The following is a 17,165-nucleotide window of genomic DNA, read 5'->3' on the forward strand; positions in this document are numbered from 1 at the left end:
CTCTCTCCCCCCACGCTGGGGCCTCTCTCCCCACATGCTGGGCCCACTCTCCCCCCACACTGGGCTCACTCTACCCCCACGCTGGGCCCTCTCTCCCCCCGATGCTCTGCTCACACTCCCCCCAGGCTGGGCCCACTCTCCCCCCATGCTCTGCTCACTCTCCCCCCACGCTGGGCTCACTCTCCCCCACGCAGGGCCCACTCACCCCAAATGCTCTGCTCACTCTCCCCCTCATGCTGGGCTCACTCTCGCCCCCACGCTGGGTTCACTCTCCCCCACGCTGGGCCCACTCTCCCCCCACACTGGGCTCACTCTCCCCCAACGCAGGCCTCACTCTCTCCCCACGCTGGGCTCTCTCTCCCCCCACGCTGGTCCCTCTCTCCCCCCACGCTGGGCCCTCTCTCCCCCCACGCTGAGCCCTCTCTCCCCTCTCTCCCCCCACGCTGGTCCCTCTCTCCCCCCACGCTGGGCCCTCTCTCCCCCCACGCTGGGCCCTCTCTACCCCCACGCTGAGCCCTCTCTCCCCCCAGGCTGGGCCCTCTCTCCCCCCACGCTGGGCCCTCTCTCCCCCCACGCTGGGCCCTCTCTCCCCCCACGCTGAGCCCTCTCTCCCCCCTGGCTGGGCCCTCTCTCCCCCCACGCTGAGCTCACTCTCCCCCACGCTGGGCCCACTCTCCCCCCACGCTAGGCCCTCTCTCCCCCCACGCTGGGCCCACTCTCCCCCCACGCTGGGTCCACTCTCCCCCCACACTCTGCTCACTCTCTCCCCACGCTGGGCCCACTCTCCCCCCACGCTGGGCCCACTCTCCCCCCACACTGGGCTCACTCTCCCCCCACGCTGGGCTCACTCTCCCCCCACGCTGGGCCCACTCTCCCCCCACGCTGGGTCCACTCTCCCCCCACACTCTGCTCACTCTCCCCCCACGCTGGGCTCACTCTCTCCCCACGCTGGGCCCACTCTCCCCCCACGCTGGGCCCAATGATCCCCCATATTGGGCTCACTCTGCCCCCACGCTCTGCTCACTCTGCCCCCACACTGGGCTCACTCTCCCTCCACGCTGGACTCACTCTCCCCCCACGCTGGGCCCTCCTCCACGCTGGGCTCACTCTCCCCCCACGCTGGGCCCACACTCCCCCCACGCTGGGTCCACTCTCCCCCCACGCTGGGCCCACTCTCCCCCACGCTGGGCTCACTCTCCCCCCACGCTCGGTCCACTCTCCCCCCACACTCTGCTCACTCTCCCCCCACGCTGGGCCTCCTCTCCCCCCACGCACTGCTCAATCTCCCCCCTCACTGGGCTCACTCTCCCCCACGTTCTGCTCACTCTCCCCCCACGCTGGGCTCACTCTCCCCCAACGCTGGGCTCACTCTCCCCCCACGCTGGGCTCACTCTCCCCCCACACTGGGCCTACTGTCCCCCCACGCAGGGCCCACTCTCCCCCCACGCTCTGCTCGCTCTCCCCCCACGCTGGGCCCACTCTCCCCCCACATTGGGCCCACTCTCCCCCCACACTCTGCTCACTCTCCCCCCACGCACCGCTCAATCTCCTCCCTCACTGGGCTCACTCTCCCCCACGTTCTGCTCACTCTCCCCCCAAGCTGGGCCCACTCTCCCCCGACGCTGGGCCCACTCTCCCCCCACACTGGGACCACTCTCCCCCCACGCTTGGTTCACTCTCCCCCACGCAGGGCCCACTCTCCCCCCATGCTCTGCTCACTCTCCCCCCACGCTGGGCCCTCTCTCCCCCCACACTGGGCTCACTCTCCCCCTACACTGGGCTCACTCTCCCCCCACGCTCTGCTCACTCTCCCCCCCACGCTGGGCTCACTCTCCCCCCACGCTCTGCTCACTCTCCCCCCACGCTCTGCTCACTCTCCCCCCCACGCTGGGCTCACTCTCCCCCCACGCTCTGCTCACTCTCCCCCCCACGCTGGGCTCACTCTCCCCCCACGCTCTGCTCACTCTCCCCCCACGCTGGGCCCACTCTCCCCCCACGCTCTGCTCACTCTCCCCCCACGCTGGGCCCACTCTCCCCCCACGCTCTGCTCACTCTCCCCCCACGCTGGGGCCTCTCTCCCCCCACGCTGGGCCCACTCTCCCCCCACACTGGGGCCTCTCTACACCCACGCTGGGCTCACTCTCCCCCCACGCTGGGTCCACTCTCCCCCCATGCTCTGCTCACTCTCCCCCCACGCTGGGCTCACTCTCCCCCCACGCTGGGCTCACTCTCCCCCCACGCTGGGCCCACTCTCCCCCCACGCTGGGCTCACTCTCCCCCCACGCTGGGCTCACTCTCCCCCCACGCTGGGCCCACTCTCCCCCCATGCTCTGCTCACTCTCCCCCCACGCTGGGCTCACCCTCCCCCACGCTGGGCCCACTCTCCCCCCACATTGGGCTCACTTTCCCCCCAGGCTGGGCCCACTCTCCCCCCACGTTGGGCTCTCTCTCCCCCCACGCTCTGCTCACTCTCCCCCCACGCTGTCCCCACTCTCCCCCCACGCTGAGCCCTCTCTCCCCCCACGCTGGGCTCACTCTCCCCCTACGCTGGGGCCCGTCTCCCCCCACGCTGAGCCCTCTCTCCCCCCACGCTGGGGCCTCTCTCCCCACATGCTGGGCCCACTCTCCCCCCACACTGGGCTCACTCTACCCCCACGCTGGGCCCTCTCTCCCCCCGATGCTCTGCTCACACTCCCCCCAGGCTGGGCCCACTCTCCCCCCATGCTCTGCTCACTCTCCCCCCACGCTGGGCTCACTCTCCCCCACGCAGGGCCCACTCACCCCAAATGCTCTGCTCACTCTCCCCCTCATGCTGGGCTCACTCTCGCCCCCACGCTGGGTTCACTCTCCCCCACGCTGGGCCCACTCTCCCCCCACACTGGGCTCACTCTCCCCCAACGCAGGCCTCACTCTCTCCCCACGCTGGGCTCTCTCTCCCCCCACGCTGGTCCCTCTCTCCCCCCACGCTGGGCCCTCTCTCCCCCCACGCTGAGCCCTCTCTCCCCTCTCTCCCCCCACGCTGGTCCCTCTCTCCCCCCACGCTGGGCCCTCTCTCCCCCCACGCTGGGCCCTCTCTACCCCCACGCTGAGCCCTCTCTCCCCCCAGGCTGGGCCCTCTCTCCCCCCACGCTGGGCCCTCTCTCCCCCCACGCTGGGCCCTCTCTCCCCCCACGCTGAGCCCTCTCTCCCCCCTGGCTGGGCCCTCTCTCCCCCCACGCTGAGCTCACTCTCCCCCACGCTGGGCCCACTCTCCCCCCACGCTAGGCCCTCTCTCCCCCCACGCTGGGCCCACTCTCCCCCCGCGCTCTGCTCACACTCCCCCCACGCTGGGCTCACTCTCCCCCCACGCTGAGCCCTCTCTCCCCCCACGCTGGGCTCTCTCTCCCCCCACACTGGGCTCTCTCTCCCCCCACGCTGGGCCCTCTCTCCCCCCACGCTGAGCCCTCTCTCCCCCCACGCTGAGCCCTCTCTCCCCCCACGCTGTGCTCTCTCTCCCCCCACGCTGGGCCCTCTCTCCCCCCACGCTGAGCCCTCTCTCCCCCCACGCTTGGCCCTCTCTCCCCCCACGCTGGGCCCTCTCTCCCCCCACGCTGAGCCCTCTCTCCCCCCACGCTGGGCTCTCTCTCCCCCCACGCTGGGCCCTCTCTCCCCCCACGCTGAGCCCTCTCTCCCCCCACGCTGGGCCCTCTCTCCCCCCACGCTGGGCCCTCTCTCCCCCCACGCTGAGCCCTCTCTCCCCCCACGCTGGGCCCTCTCTCCCCCCACGCTGGGCCCTCTCTCCCCCCACGCTGAGCCCTCTCTCCCCCCACGCTGGGCCCTCTCTCCCCCCACGCTGGGCTCTCTCTCCCCCCACGCTGGGCCCTCTCTCCCCCCACGCTGAGCCCTCTCTCCCCCTACGCTGGGCTCACTCTCCCCCCCGCTGGGCCCTCTCTCCCCCCAAGCTGAGCCCTCTCTCCCCCAACGCTGGGCCCTCTCTCCCCCCACGCTGAGCCCTCTCTCACCCCACGCTGGGCTCACTCTACCCCCACACTGGGCTCTCTCTCCCCCCACGCTGGGCTCACTCTCCCCCCCGCTGGGCCCTCTCTCCCCCCAAGCTGAGCCCTCTCTCCCCCAACGCTGGGCCCTCTCTCCCCCCACGCTGAGCCCTCTCTCCCCCCACGCTGGGCTCACTCTCCCCCTACGCTGGGGCCCGTCTCCCCCCACGCTGAGCCCTCTCTCCCCCCACGCTGGGGCCTCTCTCCCCACATGCTGGGCCCACTCTCCCCCCACACTGGGCTCACTCTACCCCCACGCTGGGCCCTCTCTCCCCCCGATGCTCTGCTCACACTCCCCCCAGGCTGGGCCCACTCTCCCCCCATGCTCTGCTCACTCTCCCCCCACGCTGGGCTCACTCTCCCCCACGCAGGGCCCACTCACCCCAAATGCTCTGCTCACTCTCCCCCTCATGCTGGGCTCACTCTCGCCCCCACGCTGGGTTCACTCTCCCCCACGCTGGGCCCACTCTCCCCCCACACTGGGCTCACTCTCCCCCAACGCTGGGCTCACTCTCTCCCCACGCTGGGCTCTCTCTCCCCCCACGCTGGTCCCTCTCTCCCCCCACGCTGAGCCCTCTCTCCCCCCACGCTGGGCCCTCTCTCCCCCCACGCTGAGCCCTCTCTCCCCTCTCTCCCCCCACGCTGGTCCCTCTCTCCCCCCACGCTGGGCCCTCTCTCCCCCCACGCTGGGCCCTCTCTACCCCCACGCTGAGCCCTCTCTCCCCCCAGGCTGGGCCCTCTCTCCCCCCAGGCTGGGCCCTCTCTCCCCCCACGCTGGGCCCTCTCTCCCCCCACGCTGAGCCCTCTCTCCCCCCTGGCTGGGCCCTCTCTCCCCCCACGCTGAGCTCACTCTCCCCCACGCTGGGCCCACTCTCCCCCCACGCTAGGCCCTCTCTCCCCCCACGCTGGGCCCACTCTCCCCCCGCGCTCTGCTCACACTCCCCCCACGCTGGGCTCACTCTCCCCCCACGCTGAGCCCTCTCTCCCCCCACGCTGGGCTCTCTCTCCCCCCACACTGGGCTCTCTCTCCCCCCACGCTGGGCCCTCTCTCCCCCCACGCTGAGCCCTCTCTCCCCCCACGCTGAGCCCTCTCTCCCCCCACGCTGGGCTCTCTCTCCCCCCACGCTGGGCCCTCTCTCCCCCCACGCTGAGCCCTCTCTCCCCCCACGCTTGGCCCTCTCTCCCCCCACGCTGGGCCCTCTCTCCCCCCACGCTGAGCCCTCTCTCCCCCCACGCTGGGCTCTCTCTCCCCCCACATTGGGCCCACTCTCCCCCCACACTCTGCTCACTCTCCCCCCACGCTGGGCCTCCTCTCCCCCCACGCACCGCTCAATCTCCTCCCTCACTGGGCTCACTCTCCCCCACGTTCTGCTCACTCTCCCCCCAAGCTGGGCCCACTCTCCCCCGACGCTGGGCCCACTCTCCCCCCACACTGGGACCACTCTCCCCCCACGCTTGGTTCACTCTCCCCCACGCAGGGCCCACTCTCCCCCCATGCTCTGCTCACTCTCCCCCCACGCTGGGCCCACTCTCCCCCCACACTGGGCTCACTCTCCCCCTACACTGGGCTCACTCTCCCCCCACGCTCTGCTCACTCTCCCCCCCACGCTGGGCTCACTCTCCCCCCACGCTCTGCTCACTCTCCCCCCACGCTCTGCTCACTCTCCCCCCCACGCTGGGCTCACTCTCCCCCCACGCTCTGCTCACTCTCCCCCCATGCTTAGCACACTCTCCCCCCACACTGGGCTCACTCTCCCCCCACGCTGGGCCCACTCTCCCCCCACGCTCTGCTCACTCTTCCCCCACGCTCTGCTCACTCTCCCCCCCACGCTGGGCTCACTCTCCCCCCACGCTCTGCTCACTCTCCCCCCCACGCTGGGCTCACTCTCCCCCCACGCTCTGCTCACTCTCCCCCCACGCTCTGCTCACTCTCCCCCCACGCTGGGCCCACTCTCCCCCCACGCTCTGCTCACTCTCCCCCCACGCTGGGCCCACTCTCCCCCCACGCTCTGCTCACTCTCCCCCCACGCTGGGGCCTCTCTCCCCCCACGCTGGGCCCACTCTCCCCCCACACTGGGGCCTCTCTACACCCACGCTGGGCTCACTCTCCCCCCACGCTGGGTCCACTCTCCCCCCATGCTCTGCTCACTCTCCCCCCACGCTGGGCTCACTCTCCCCCCACGCTGGGCTCACTCTCCCCCCACGCTGGGCCCACTCTCCCCCCACGCTGGGCTCACTCTCCCCCCACGCTGGGCTCACTCTCCCCCCACGCTGGGCCCACTCTCCCCCCATGCTCTGCTCACTCTCCCCCCACGCTGGGCTCACCCTCCCCCACGCTGGGCCCACTCTCCCCCCACGTTGGGCTCTCTCTCCCCCCACGCTCTGCTCACTCTCCCCCCACGCTGTCCCCACTCTCCCCCCACGCTGAGCCCTCTCTCCCCCCACGCTGGGCTCACTCTCCCCCTACGCTGGGGCCCGTCTCCCCCCACGCTGAGCCCTCTCTCCCCCCACGCTGGGGCCTCTCTCCCCACATGCTGGGCCCACTCTCCCCCCACACTGGGCTCACTCTACCCCCACGCTGGGCCCTCTCTCCCCCCGATGCTCTGCTCACACTCCCCCCAGGCTGGGCCCACTCTCCCCCCATGCTCTGCTCACTCTCCCCCCACGCTGGGCTCACTCTCCCCCACGCAGGGCCCACTCACCCCAAATGCTCTGCTCACTCTCCCCCTCATGCTGGGCTCACTCTCGCCCCCACGCTGGGTTCACTCTCCCCCACGCTGGGCCCACTCTCCCCCCACACTGGGCTCACTCTCCCCCAACGCTGGGCTCACTCTCTCCCCACGCTGGGCTCTCTCTCCCCCCACGCTGGTCCCTCTCTCCCCCCACGCTGAGCCCTCTCTCCCCCCACGCTGGGCCCTCTCTCCCCCCACGCTGAGCCCTCTCTCCCCTCTCTCCCCCCACGCTGGTCCCTCTCTCCCCCCACGCTGGGCCCTCTCTCCCCCCACGCTGGGCCCTCTCTACCCCCACGCTGAGCCCTCTCTCCCCCCACGCTGGGCCCTCTCTCCCCCCACGCTGGGCCCTCTCTCCCCCCACGCTGAGCCCTCTCTCCCCCCTGGCTGGGCCCTCTCTCCCCCCACGCTGAGCTCACTCTCCCCCACGCTGGGCCCACTCTCCCCCCACGCTCGGCCCTCTCTCCCCCCACGCTGGGCCCACTCTCCCCCCGCGCTCTGCTCACACTCCCCCCACGCTGGGCTCACTCTCCCCCCACGCTGAGCCCTCTCTCCCCCCACGCTGGGCTCTCTCTCCCCCCACACTGGGCTCTCTCTCCCCCCACGCTGGGCCCTCTCTCCCCCCACGCTGAGCCCTCTCTCCCCCCACGCTGAGCCCTCTCTCCCCCCACGCTGGGCTCTCTCTCCCCCCACGCTGGGCCCTCTCTCCCCCCACGCTGAGCCCTCTCTCCCCCCACGCTTGGCCCTCTCTCCCCCCACGCTGGGCCCTCTCTCCCCCCACGCTGAGCCCTCTCTCCCCCCACGCTGGGCTCTCTCTCCCCCCACGCTGGGCCCTCTCTCCCCCCACGCTGAGCCCTCTCTCCCCCTACGCTGGGCTCACTCTCCCCCCATGCTGGGCTCTCTCTCCCCCCACGCTGGGCCCTCTCTCCCCCCACGCTGAGCCCTCTCTCCCCCCACGCTGGGCCCTCTCTCCCCCCACGCTGGGCCCTCTCTCCCCCCACGCTGAGCCCTCTCTCCCCCCACGCTGGGCCCTCTCTCCCCCCACGCTGGGCTCTCTCTCCCCCCACGCTGGGCCCTCTCTCCCCCCACGCTGAGCCCTCTCTCCCCCTACGCTGGGCTCACTCTCCCCCCCGCTGGGCCCTCTCTCCCCCCAAGCTGAGCCCTCTCTCCCCCAACGCTGGGCCCTCTCTCCCCCCACGCTGAGCCCTCTCTCACCCCACGCTGGGCTCACTCTACCCCCACACTGGGCTCTCTCTCCCCCCACGCTGGGCTCACTCTCCCCCCCGCTGGGCCCTCTCTCCCCCCAAGCTGAGCCCTCTCTCCCCCAACGCTGGGCCCTCTCTCCCCCCACGCTGAGCCCTCTCTCCCCCCACGCTGGGCTCACTCTCCCCCTACGCTGGGGCCCGTCTCCCCCCACGCTGAGCCCTCTCTCCCCCCACGCTGGGGCCTCTCTCCCCACATGCTGGGCCCACTCTCCCCCCACACTGGGCTCACTCTACCCCCACGCTGGGCCCTCTCTCCCCCCGATGCTCTGCTCACACTCCCCCCAGGCTGGGCCCACTCTCCCCCCATGCTCTGCTCACTCTCCCCCCACGCTGGGCTCACTCTCCCCCACGCAGGGCCCACTCACCCCAAATGCTCTGCTCACTCTCCCCCTCATGCTGGGCTCACTCTCGCCCCCACGCTGGGTTCACTCTCCCCCACGCTGGGCCCACTCTCCCCCCACACTGGGCTCACTCTCCCCCAACGCTGGGCTCACTCTCTCCCCACGCTGGGCTCTCTCTCCCCCCACGCTGGTCCCTCTCTCCCGCCACGCTGAGCCCTCTCTCCCCCCACGCTGGGCCCTCTCTCCCCCCACGCTGAGCCCTCTCTCCCCTCTCTCCCCCCACGCTGGTCCCTCTCTCCCCCCACGCTGGGCCCTCTCTCCCCCCACGCTGGGCCCTCTCTACCCCCACGCTGAGCCCTCTCTCCCCCCAGGCTGGGCCCTCTCTCCCCCCACGCTGGGCCCTCTCTCCCCCCACGCTGGGCCCTCTCTCCCCCCACGCTGAGCCCTCTCTCCCCCCTGGCTGGGCCCTCTCTCCCCCCACGCTGAGCTCACTCTCCCCCACGCTGGGCCCACTCTCCCCCCACGCTAGGCCCTCTCTCCCCCCACGCTGGGCCCACTCTCCCCCCGCGCTCTGCTCACACTCCCCCCACGCTGGGCTCACTCTCCCCCCACGCTGAGCCCTCTCTCCCCCCACGCTGGGCTCTCTCTCCCCCCACACTGGGCTCTCTCTCCCCCCACGCTGGGCCCTCTCTCCCCCCACGCTGAGCCCTCTCTCCCCCCACGCTGAGCCCTCTCTCCCCCCACGCTGGGCTCTCTCTCCCCCCACGCTGGGCCCTCTCTCCCCCCACGCTGAGCCCTCTCTCCCCCCACGCTTGGCCCTCTCTCCCCCCACGCTGGGCCCTCTCTCCCCCCACGCTGAGCCCTCTCTCCCCCCACGCTGGGCTCTCTCTCCCCCCACGCTGGGCCCTCTCTCCCCCCACGCTGAGCCCTCTCTCCCCCTACGCTGGGCTCACTCTCCCCCCATGCTGGGCTCTCTCTCCCCCCACGCTGGGCCCTCTCTCCCCCCACGCTGAGCCCTCTCTCCCCCCACGCTGGGCCCTCTCTCCCCCCACGCTGGGCCCTCTCTCCCCCCACGCTGAGCCCTCTCTCCCCCCACGCTGGGCCCTCTCTCCCCCCACGCTGGGCTCTCTCTCCCCCCATGCTGGGCTCTCTCTCCCCCCATGCTGGGCTCACTCTCCCCCCACGCTGAGCCCTCTCTCCCCCCACGCTGGGCTCACTCTCCCCCCACACTGGGCCCTCTCTCCCCCCATGCTGGGCTCACTCTCCCCCCACGCTGAGCCCTCTCTCCCCCACGCTGAGCCCTCTCTCCCCCCACGCTGGGCTCACTCTCCCCCCACGCTGGGCTCTCTCTCCCCCCATGCTGGGCTCACTCTTCCCCCACGCTGAGCCCTCTCTCCCCCCACGCTGAGCCCTCTCTCCCCCCACACTGGGCTCACTCTCCCCCCACGCTGAGCCCTCTCTCCCCCCACACTGGGCCCTCTCTCCCCCCACGCTGGGCTCACTCTCCCCCCATGCTGAGCTCTCTCTCCCCCACACTGGGCCCTCTCTCCCCCCACACTGGGCCCTCTCTCTCCCCACGCTGGGCTCACTCTCCCCCCACGCTGAGCCCTCTCTCCCCCCACGCTGGGCTCACTCTCCCCCCATGCTGGGCTCACTCTCCCCCCACGCTGAGCCCTCTCTCCCCCCACGCTGGGCTCTCTCTCCCCCCACGCTGGGCCCCCTCTCCCCCCACGCTGAGCCCTCTCTCCCCCCACGCTGAGCCCTCTCTCCCCCCACGCTGAGCCCTCTCTCCCCCCACACTGGGCCCTCACTCCCCCCACGCTGGGCTCACTCTCCCCCCACGCTGAGCCCTCTCTCCCCCCACGCTGGGCCCACTCTCCCCCCACGCTGGGCCCACTCTCCCCCCATGCTCTGCTCGCTCTCCCCCCACGCTGGGCCCACTCTCCCCCCATGCTCTGCTCACTCTCCCCCCACACTGGGCTCACTCTCCCCCCACACTGGGCTCACTCTCCCCCCACACTGGGCTCACTCTCGCCCCACGCTGGGCTCACTCTCGCCCCACGCTGGGCTCACTCTCCCCCCACGATGGGCTCACTCTCGCCCCACGCTGGGCTCACTCTCCCCCCACGCTGGTCCTTCTCTCCCCCCACGCTGGGCCCTCTCTCCCCCCAAGCTGAGCCCTCTCTCCCCCCACGCTGAGCACTCTCTCCCACCACGCTGGGCCCTCTCTCCCCCCACGCTGAGCCCTCTCCCCCCACACTGTGCCCTCTCTCCCCCCACGCTGGGCTCTCTCTCCCCCCATGCTGGGCTCACTCTCCCCCCCACGCTGAGCCCACTCTCCCCCCACGCTCTGCTCACTCTCCCCCCACGCTGGGGCCTCTCTCCCCCCACGCTGGGCCCACTCTCCCCCCACACTGGGGCCTCTCTACACCCACGCTGGGCTCACTCTCCCCCCACGCTGGGTCCACTCTCCCCCCATGCTCTGCTCACTCTCCCCCCACGCTGGGCTCACTCTCCCCCCACGCTGGGCTCACTCTCCCCCCACGCTGGGCCCACTCTCCCCCCACGCTGGGCTCACTCTCCCCCCACGCTGGGCTCACTCTCCCCCCACGCTGGGCCCACTCTCCCCCCATGCTCTGCTCACTCTCCCCCCACGCTGGGCTCACCCTCCCCCACGCTGGGCCCACTCTCCCCCCACGTTGGGCTCTCTCTCCCCCCACGCTCTGCTCACTCTCCCCCCACGCTGTCCCCACTCTCCCCCCACGCTGAGCCCTCTCTCCCCCCACGCTGGGCTCACTCTCCCCCTACGCTGGGGCCCGTCTCCCCCCACGCTGAGCCCTCTCTCCCCCCACGCTGGGGCCTCTCTCCCCACATGCTGGGCCCACTCTCCCCCCACACTGGGCTCACTCTACCCCCACGCTGGGCCCTCTCTCCCCCCGATGCTCTGCTCACACTCCCCCCAGGCTGGGCCCACTCTCCCCCCATGCTCTGCTCACTCTCCCCCCACGCTGGGCTCACTCTCCCCCACGCAGGGCCCACTCACCCCAAATGCTCTGCTCACTCTCCCCCTCATGCTGGGCTCACTCTCGCCCCCACGCTGGGTTCACTCTCCCCCACGCTGGGCCCACTCTCCCCCCACACTGGGCTCACTCTCCCCCAACGCTGGGCTCACTCTCTCCCCACGCTGGGCTCTCTCTCCCCCCACGCTGGTCCCTCTCTCCCCCCACGCTGAGCCCTCTCTCCCCCCACGCTGGGCCCTCTCTCCCCCCACGCTGAGCCCTCTCTCCCCTCTCTCCCCCCACGCTGGTCCCTCTCTCCCCCCACGCTGGGCCCTCTCTCCCCCCACGCTGGGCCCTCTCTACCCCCACGCTGAGCCCTCTCTCCCCCCAGGCTGGGCCCTCTCTCCCCCCACGCTGGGCCCTCTCTCCCCCCACGCTGGGCCCTCTCTCCCCCCACGCTGAGCCCTCTCTCCCCCCTGGCTGGGCCCTCTCTCCCCCCACGCTGAGCTCACTCTCCCCCACGCTGGGCCCACTCTCCCCCCACGCTAGGCCCTCTCTCCCCCCACGCTGGGCCCACTCTCCCCCCGCGCTCTGCTCACACTCCCCCCACGCTGGGCTCACTCTCCCCCCACGCTGAGCCCTCTCTCCCCCCACGCTGGGCTCTCTCTCCCCCCACACTGGGCTCTCTCTCCCCCCACGCTGGGCCCTCTCTCCCCCCACGCTGAGCCCTCTCTCCCCCCACGCTGAGCCCTCTCTCCCCCCACGCTGGGCTCTCTCTCCCCCCACGCTGGGCCCTCTCTCCCCCCACGCTGAGCCCTCTCTCCCCCCACGCTTGGCCCTCTCTCCCCCCACGCTGGGCCCTCTCTCCCCCCACGCTGAGCCCTCTCTCCCCCCACGCTGGGCTCTCTCTCCCCCCACGCTGGGCCCTCTCTCCCCCCACGCTGAGCCCTCTCTCCCCCTACGCTGGGCTCACTCTCCCCCCATGCTGGGCTCTCTCTCCCCCCACGCTGGGCCCTCTCTCCCCCCACGCTGAGCCCTCTCTCCCCCCACGCTGGGCCCTCTCTCCCCCCACGCTGGGCCCTCTCTCCCCCCACGCTGAGCCCTCTCTCCCCCCACGCTGGGCCCTCTCTCCCCCCACGCTGGGCTCTCTCTCCCCCCACGCTGGGCCCTCTCTCCCCCCACGCTGAGCCCTCTCTCCCCCTACGCTGGGCTCACTCTCCCCCCCGCTGGGCCCTCTCTCCCCCCAAGCTGAGCCCTCTCTCCCCCAACGCTGGGCCCTCTCTCCCCCCACGCTGAGCCCTCTCTCACCCCACGCTGGGCTCACTCTACCCCCACACTGGGCTCTCTCTCCCCCCACGCTGGGCTCACTCTCCCCCCCGCTGGGCCCTCTCTCCCCCCAAGCTGAGCCCTCTCTCCCCCAACGCTGGGCCCTCTCTCCCCCCACGCTGAGCCCTCTCTCCCCCCACGCTGGGCTCACTCTCCCCCTACGCTGGGGCCCGTCTCCCCCACGCTGAGCCCTCTCTCCCCCCACGCTGGGGCCTCTCTCCCCACATGCTGGGCCCACTCTCCCCCCACACTGGGCTCACTCTACCCCCACGCTGGGCCCTCTCTCCCCCCGATGCTCTGCTCACACTCCCCCCAGGCTGGGCCCACTCTCCCCCCATGCTCTGCTCACTCTCCCCCCACGCTGGGCTCACTCTCCCCCACGCAGGGCCCACTCACCCCAAATGCTCTGCTCACTCTCCCCCTCATGCTGGGCTCACTCTCGCCCCCACGCTGGGTTCACTCTCCCCCACGCTGGGCCCACTCTCCCCCCACACTGGGCTCACTCTCCCCCAACGCTGGGCTCACTCTCTCCCCACGCTGGGCTCTCTCTCCCCCCACGCTGGTCCCTCTCTCCCCCCACGCTGAGCCCTCTCTCCCCCCACGCTGGGCCCTCTCTCCCCCCACGCTGAGCCCTCTCTCCCCTCTCTCCCCCCACGCTGGTCCCTCTCTCCCCCCACGCTGGGCCCTCTCTCCCCCCACGCTGGGCCCTCTCTACCCCCACGCTGAGCCCTCTCTCCCCCCAGGCTGGGCCCTCTCTCCCCCCACGCTGGGCCCTCTCTCCCCCCACGCTGGGCCCTCTCTCCCCCCACGCTGAGCCCTCTCTCCCCCCTGGCTGGGCCCTCTCTCCCCCCACGCTGAGCTCACTCTCCCCCACGCTGGGCCCACTCTCCCCCCACGCTAGGCCCTCTCTCCCCCCACGCTGGGCCCACTCTCCCCCCGCGCTCTGCTCACACTCCCCCCACGCTGGGCTCACTCTCCCCCCACGCTGAGCCCTCTCTCCCCCCACGCTGGGCTCTCTCTCCCCCCACACTGGGCTCTCTCTCCCCCCACGCTGGGCCCTCTCTCCCCCCACGCTGAGCCCTCTCTCCCCCCACGCTGAGCCCTCTCTCCCCCCACGCTGGGCTCTCTCTCCCCCCACGCTGGGCCCTCTCTCCCCCCACGCTGAGCCCTCTCTCCCCCCACGCTTGGCCCTCTCTCCCCCCACGCTGGGCCCTCTCTCCCCCCACGCTGAGCCCTCTCTCCCCCCACGCTGGGCTCTCTCTCCCCCCACGCTGGGCCCTCTCTCCCCCCACGCTGAGCCCTCTCTCCCCCTACGCTGGGCTCACTCTCCCCCCATGCTGGGCTCTCTCTCCCCCCACGCTGGGCCCTCTCTCCCCCCACGCTGAGCCCTCTCTCCCCCCACGCTGGGCCCTCTCTCCCCCCACGCTGGGCCCTCTCTCCCCCCACGCTGAGCCCTCTCTCCCCCCACGCTGGGCCCTCTCTCCCCCCACGCTGGGCTCTCTCTCCCCCCACGCTGGGCCCTCTCTCCCCCCAAGCTGAGCCCTCTCTCCCCCAACGCTGGGCCCTCTCTCCCCCCATGCTGGGCTCTCTCTCCCCCCATGCTGGGCTCACTCTCCCCCCACGCTGAGCCCTCTCTCCCCCCACGCTGGGCTCACTCTCCCCCCACACTGGGCCCTCTCTCCCCCCATGCTGGGCTCACTCTCCCCCCACGCTGAGCCCTCTCTCCCCCACGCTGAGCCCTCTCTCCCCCCACGCTGGGCTCACTCTCCCCCCACGCTGGGCTCTCTCTCCCCCCATGCTGGGCTCACTCTTCCCCCACGCTGAGCCCTCTCTCCCCCCACGCTGAGCCCTCTCTCCCCCCACACTGGGCTCACTCTCCCCCCACGCTGAGCCCTCTCTCCCCCCACACTGGGCCCTCTCTCCCCCCACGCTGGGCTCACTCTCCCCCCATGCTGAGCTCTCTCTCCCCCACACTGGGCCCTCTCTCCCCCCACACTGGGCCCTCTCTCTCCCCACGCTGGGCTCACTCTCCCCCCACGCTGAGCCCTCTCTCCCCCCACGCTGGGCTCACTCTCCCCCCATGCTGGGCTCACTCTCCCCCCACGCTGAGCCCTCTCTCCCCCCACGCTGGGCTCTCTCTCCCCCCACGCTGGGCCCCCTCTCCCCCCACGCTGAGCCCTCTCTCCCCCCACGCTGAGCCCTCTCTCCCCCCACGCTGAGCCCTCTCTCCCCCCACACTGGGCCCTCACTCCCCCCACGCTGGGCTCACTCTCCCCCCACGCTGAGCCCTCTCTCCCCCCACGCTGGGCCCACTCTCCCCCCACGCTGGGCCCACTCTCCCCCCATGCTCTGCTCACTCTCCCCCCACGCTGGGCCCACTCTCCCCCCATGCTCTGCTCACTCTCCCCCCACACTGGGCTCACTCTCCCCCCACACTGGGCTCACTCTCCCCCCACACTGGGCTCACTCTCGCCCCCACACTGGGCTCACTCTCCCCCCACGATGGGCTCACTCTCGCCCCACGCTGGGCTCACTCTCCCCCCACGCTGGTCCTTCTCTCCCCCCACGCTGGGCCCTCTCTCCCCCCAAGCTGAGCCCTCTCTCCCCCCACGCTGAGCACTCTCTCCCACCACGCTGGGCCCTCTCTCCCCCCACGCTGAGCCCTCTCCCCCCACACTGTGCCCTCTCTCCCCCCACGCTGGGCTCTCTCTCCCCCCATGCTGGGCTCACTCTCCCCCCCACGCTGAGCCCTCTCTCCCCCCACGCTGTGCCCTCTCTCCCCCCACGCTGAGCCCTCTCCCCCCACACTGGGCCCTCTCTCCCCCCACGCTGGGCCTACTCTCCCCCCACGCTCTGCTCACTCTCCCCCCACGCTGGGCCCGCTCTCCCCCCACGCTCTGCTCACTCTCCCCCCATGCTCTGCACACTCTCCCCCCACACTGGGCCCACTCTCCCCCCATACTCTGCTCACTCTCCCCCCACGCTGGGCTCACTCTCCCCCACGCTGGGCCCTCTCTCCCCCCAAGCTGAGCCCTCTCTCCCCCCACGCTGGGCTCACTCTCCCCCCACACTGGGCCCTCTCTCCCCCCACGCTGGGCTCACTCTCCCCCCACGCTGAGCCCTCTCTCCCCCCACGCTGGGCTCACTCTCCCCCCACGCTGGGCTCTCTCTCCCCCCATGCTGGGCTCACTCTCCCCCACGCTGGGCCCTCTCTCCCCCCACGCTGGGCCCTCTCTCCCCCCCATGCTCTTCTCACTCTCCCCCCACGCTGTGCCCTCTCTCTCCCCAAGCTGAGCCCTCTCCCCCCACACTGGGCCCTCTCTCCCCCCACGCTGGGCTCACTCTCCCCCCACACTGGGCCCTCTCTCCCCCCACGCTGGGCTCACTCTCCCCCCCACGCTGTGCCCTCTCTCCCCCCACGCTGAGCCCTCTCCCCCCACACTGGGCCCTCTCTCCCCCCACACTGGGCCCACTCTCCGCCCCATGCTCTTCTCACTCTCCCCCCACGCTGTGCCCTCTCTCCCCCCACGCTGAGCCCTCTCCCCCCACACTGGGCCCTCTCTCCCCCCACGCTGGGCTCTCTCTCCCCCCACGCTGGGCTCTCTCTCCCCCCACGCTGGGCTCACTCTCCCCCCACGCTGGGCTCTCTCTCCCCCCACGCTGGGCTCACTCTCCCCCACGCTGGGCCCACTCTCCCCCCACACTGGGCTCACTCTCGCCCCCACGCTGGGCTCACTCTCCCCCACGCTGGGCCCACTCTCCCCCCATGCTCTGCTCACTCTCCCCCCACGCTGGGCCCTCTCTCCCCCTACGCTGGGCCCACTCTCCCCCCACACTGGGCCCACTCTCCCCCCGACGCTCTGCTCACTCTCCCCCCACGCTGGGCTCACTCTCCCCCACGCTGGGCTCACTCTGCCCCCACACTCAGCTCACTCTGCCCCCACGCTGGGCTCACTCTCCCCCCACAGTGGGCTCACTCTCCCCCCACAGTGGGCTCACTCTCCACCCACACTGGGCCCTCTCTCCCCCCACGCTGTGCTCACTCTCCCCCCACACTCTGCTCACTCTCCCCCCTCATTGGGCTCACTCTCCCCCACGTTCTGCTCACTCTCCCCCCACGCTGGGCTCACTCTCCCCCCACGCTGGGCTCACTCTCCCCCCACACTGGGTCCACTCTCCCCCCACGCTCTGCTCACTCTCCCCCCATGCTGGGCCCACTCTCCCCCCACGCTCTGCTCACTCTCCCCCACGCTGGTCTCACTCTCCCCCCACGCTGGGCCCACTCTCCCCCCACACTGTGCTCACTCTCCCCCCACACTCTGCTCACTCTCCCCCCTCACTGGGCTCACTCTCCCCCACGTTCTGCTCACTCTCCCCCACGCTGGTCTCACTCTCCCCCCACGCTCTGCTCACTCTCCCCCCACGCTGGGCTCACTCTCCCCCCACGCTGGGCCCTCCCTCCCCCCAGCTG

The sequence above is a fragment of the Chiloscyllium plagiosum genome, unplaced genomic scaffold, assembly GCF_037043375.1.
Source record: "Chiloscyllium plagiosum isolate Xiang-an unplaced genomic scaffold, Cpla_swu_hap1 HiC_scaffold_16, whole genome shotgun sequence".
In the NCBI taxonomy this organism is placed as follows: Eukaryota; Metazoa; Chordata; class Chondrichthyes; order Orectolobiformes; family Hemiscylliidae; genus Chiloscyllium; species Chiloscyllium plagiosum.